This window comes from Bubalus bubalis, chromosome 17 (assembly GCF_019923935.1).
Source record: "Bubalus bubalis isolate 160015118507 breed Murrah chromosome 17, NDDB_SH_1, whole genome shotgun sequence".
In the NCBI taxonomy this organism is placed as follows: Eukaryota; Metazoa; Chordata; class Mammalia; order Artiodactyla; family Bovidae; genus Bubalus; species Bubalus bubalis.
Window position 1 is genome coordinate 31,217,459 of NC_059173.1, and position 4,590 is coordinate 31,222,048.

At 37.4% G+C, this 4,590-nt stretch overlaps 1 long non-coding RNA gene across 1 annotated transcript; it reads right to left on the reverse strand.

The window, feature by feature from the left end:
* Positions 1-421: 421 nt before the first annotated feature.
* On the reverse strand, positions 422-2,397 carry LOC123330051. The gene is made up of 2 exons (XR_006545762.2): positions 2,229-2,397; positions 422-776 (listed from the first exon to the last, which is right to left on the reverse strand). It is a non-coding gene; the product is annotated as an uncharacterized LOC123330051 (long non-coding RNA).
* Positions 2,398-4,590: the final 2,193 nt, after the last annotated feature.

A 4,590-nucleotide genomic window follows, 5' to 3' on the forward strand; every position in this document is an offset into this window, starting at 1 on the left:
TGTCAATTATAGCTCAATTTAAAAAATAACAGTACAGAAAATGAACCCACATCAACCTGACTTCAAAGCTGGTGCTGTTCATCACCCTACAATCTACTTCCATACCACTTAGCTTACCTTCTTCCTTATGTCAACATATGTGCCTTCCATTTAGAGTCTGTATTTCCCCTCTCATCTATCTGTTTCTCTGTCTCTCTCTCTCTCTTCATCTATACCTGTTCTGTTCCCTCCCTGACTTACAGAGAACACCTTACTTACCCTTTACAATTCTCTATCTAAACATTACAAGACAAAATAAAAGTCATTTTCAAGTCCTCCTCTTTTCTGAAGGCTTTCACAAGTACTTACCATTATTAATTTTCCTACACTTTCAAGCCCAACAGAACATATAATTTATCAGAGAAATTATTACACATACTGCTGTAGGTCATTCATAATTTTTTATTGTATTCTTATCTCTATAATTCATTTAGAGTGCCTGCATAGCAAGGAACTTCTACTTCTCTAAGATACACTACATTAACGTAGTTGTCATTATTTCTATCATTGTACTTCTAAATACTCTGCTGATACCAGTGTTCTGAGAATATAATCAGTGTTCAAGGGATCTATGTTCATTTACTGATGGCAGAGTCAGTACTCAATCATAGGCTTTTGATTTTCCAAATCAGCTGAATGAAGCTTCAAGTTACAACCAGCTGTAAGTCTTTGGAGTCAGAAGCCTGGTAAAAGGAAACATTTTGTCTTCTACAATTTGAAGAACAGAACACTCAGACCTGTTTAAATGCAAAAAAGGACAGGCAGATTAGTTATAAATAGCAATGAAATAGTTCAAAATGTTTGTCTACTAAAAATATTTAATATTGATATTGAGAGGACAAATCCACTAGTATTCACAGGGAAGTTATGAAGATATAAGAATAAGCACTCAGTAAAATCATCCCAAAGCTTCTCTGAAACAGAATTACAAAGGAAATTCTGAGTAAAAAGAAAACATGTTCTGACTTGACTAAGAAAAAAGTTTGCAGTTGTCAGAAACATCACGGCACTGAAACTTTACCAAACCTGGATCATTAACCATCAGGGATGATACAAGACAGATACTTGTCTGAAAAGAATATATGAATAAATTCTAAGCTTATTACTAAACTTTCAATTCTTGATTCTAGATTTTTATGGGCTTGAATGTCTGAAATTGTACACGGTTGAAACTACAGTGTTGCATAACACAGACTGCTGCTGCTAAGTCGCTTCAGTTGTGTCCAACTCTGTGCAACCCCAGAGATGGCAGCCCACCAGGCTCCCCCGTCCCTGGGATTCTTCAGGAAAGAACACTAGAGTGGGTTGCCATTTCCTTCTCCAATGAATGAAAGTTGAAAAGTGAAAGTGAAGTCGCTCGGTCGTGTCCGACTCCTAGTGACCCCATGGACTGCAGCCTACCAGGCTCCTCCGTCCATGGGACTTTCCAGGCAAGAGTACTGGAGTGGGTTGCCATTTCCTTCTCCTAACACAGACTAGAGGTTCTTAACTCTGACCACATATTATAACCCCTTAGAGAGCTTTCTAAAAATGCTTAAGAACAATCAGTGCTTAAGAACAATATACTGATTAAATCAGAATCTCTAGGGAGAGGATCTGGATGACTATATTATTTTAAATCTTGCCCAGGTGTCTCCACTGTGCATCTGGGACTGAGCACTTTACCAAAGAGCATGGCCTGGAAGTTATAGAGGTTAGGAACAACCACTGATGGTTGCCTAAGTCATTGGAAACTGTCAAACAGTCTCCATAACAGATTTGGCATTGAATTGGGATTCCAAGGTGACCTTAGTGGTAAAGAACCTGCCTGCCAATGCACGAGACATAAGAGGCAGGAGTTTGATACCTGGGTGGGGAAGATCCCCTGGAGGAAGGCACACAATCCACTCTAGTATTCATGCCTGGTTAATCCCATGGACAGAGGAGCCTGGTGGGCTACAGACCATGGGGTTGCAAAGAGTTGTGATACAACTGAAGTGACTTAGCATGCATATCACAATAATGGCACAGACAAATATGAATCAGATAATATCAGTGCAGGTCAATAAAATCATGCCCTCGTTCTCACTTTTCTGTAAACATTTGAGGAAACAGAAGCTAAGCCATTATTTCTGAGCCTCTTTTGCCAATTTATTCTCACTTATGACTCTGTAAATTCACCAATGGGACTAAATTTTCCCTTAACTCACCTTCCAACTGCTAAATGTTGCATTAATATATCCCATTTATGTATCTTTAGCACAGAATCTGTTGATGTCACGTCCTCCACTCTCTGGCATGACATTGGGTATTTTCAACTGTAATGGTGGCCAGAGCCACAAACAAACATTCCAGGATTATGATAACATTAAATCAGAATACAGAATAAAAGAAAAAGAAAATAGATCCAGAAGAAAAAACATTGATTGTGAACAAGTTTCTGCCTTTATACATTTTTTTCTAGTCAGTTTAGAGATTACTGCTCTTGATATAAGAAACTAAGATTCAGGTATGAGAAGCCAAAATCATTAAAAGTTGTAATCTAAAAGTTAAAAGGAAATTTACAAAAAGAGTCTATTACTGGTGGCTGACACAGAGACAGATACATATAAACAATACTTTATGACTTTGGTAATAAAGACTATACTGAAAATACCTGAAGTTCTGGACTAAATTTGTAATATTTACGGGCATATTAATAAGGACTGTAAAATGACCTAAAAAAAGATTCTAACACTAGCTGCTGTGAATTACTATATAAAATGATAGTGTTGTGACTATACAACTGATCAGAAACTTTGTTTGATCAACTGTGTTTTTGAACAGGCATGCCACATGACACAGAGATAAAGTATAAAATATAGTCCTCAGTGTTACTGAGAAAACTGTTTCCGAAGGAAGAGGAGAAAAACTATCAAATTAGGCTTAGTGTATTAATATTTAGCATTCTGTTCTCAAAGCAGCCTTAGTAAATACTCAAAGGACCAGATATTCTTATTCTGCTCATGGAGGTGCAATAGAATCTTCGGTGTATTTGCTTTCAAATGCATCAACTCAGAGGTTGGAGGTTGTTCTCCTTACTGGGAGGCACAATATTTGTTTCATACTGAGTTCCTTTGTGACTCCCAGATCTTTCTCAGTCACTTTGGCTTTGAGTATGCCACCAAAGGCACCGTGGTTGACTACCATGCCACAATCCCATAATCTAATGTTTATGTGGGTAGATAGCAAACCCTAAAACTGTGCTTTGCTTCAAGAATTTGAAAGAGAAGATTGGAGAGTCTTCTTCAGTTAACTCAGTCAAAAGAAACATTTAATTCAAAATGACTTAGTTTTAACTTACTAGACAGACTTCAAAAAACACACAAAGCATTCTGAAGAGGAAGTCTGGCTTTTTATTGGTAAGTTATAAATTATTTTATCCATCATAGCAGATGAGCTGTCTCATTTAACCAATGGCCATAGAGTGCATGAGTGAATTTACACATAATCCCAGTAATTCTATCCAGTTAAAACAATTGATTTAAACTGATGTTTATTTTTCCTTTTAACATTTGCTGCGAGCCAGTGTTTCTCTTGTGTGACTCCCAGATTCTATGGACTGACAACAAATTCACAATGAAAGGTTATCTTATTTTCTTAACTGTCTTTATCACTTGTTCCAGGATCTTTTGGTGCTATTTGTGGAATACCCTGCAGAGTTTCTGATTGATATCCTCCTACTCCATTCCCACCTTTGTAGGGCAAGGAAGGGCAGAGAGTAGTACAGATGTCTGTTTATTTTGTAATAAGAGCAAACATCATCCATCTCTTTCACTGCAGTAAGAATCTCAAAGTTATATGAAAAACCAGCCATACGACACACTTTGTATTGCTTACTTTGCCAAGATAGTTTCAGGAAAAAAGTTGCTGTTGATTACAAATCAGTGAGGAATGGCAAAAATGAATGAAAGAAAAGGAGATCTTCAAAAAATTATCCAAGAAAACAACGTAACTGAGAGATAACCTTCTATATTGAAGTGACCAACAGAGAAGTCAGCAGAGCGGGTAAAAATAGACCAATACAGAGACACACCATGTGAAATCTTAGCACGTGGAAGACCAAGAAAAGTTTTACTAAACTCCAGAAATTAGGGGTGGGAAAAGACTCACGCTCATGTGCAAAGAATCAATATTCAAATGGCTTCAGACTGAAGAACCTGTGAGATACCAGAACAAGCCTTCAAAATTCAATCTTGAATTTCATTGTCAATCAGATTATACATAAAGTGTAGAGATAGAATAAATACATTTTCAAAGAAGCAAAGTCTCAACAAAAATGAACTTTCCCATGTACTGACCTGAAAGAAGGTGCTGGCTGATTTGCTTTCAAAGTGATGTCAATAGTCAAAACTAAGAGGGAACCAGTTAGCAGGATGTGATGGAAACATCAGGATGATGGTAAAGGGAGTTTCTAGGGTAACAATGAAAGCCAGGTGGTGGAAGGATTGTTCTGTCCCATTGAGCCTATGCACAGTGATGAGCAGGAGCTTTCTCACTTTACCAGGATCATGATCTTTTCCATCCTTACCC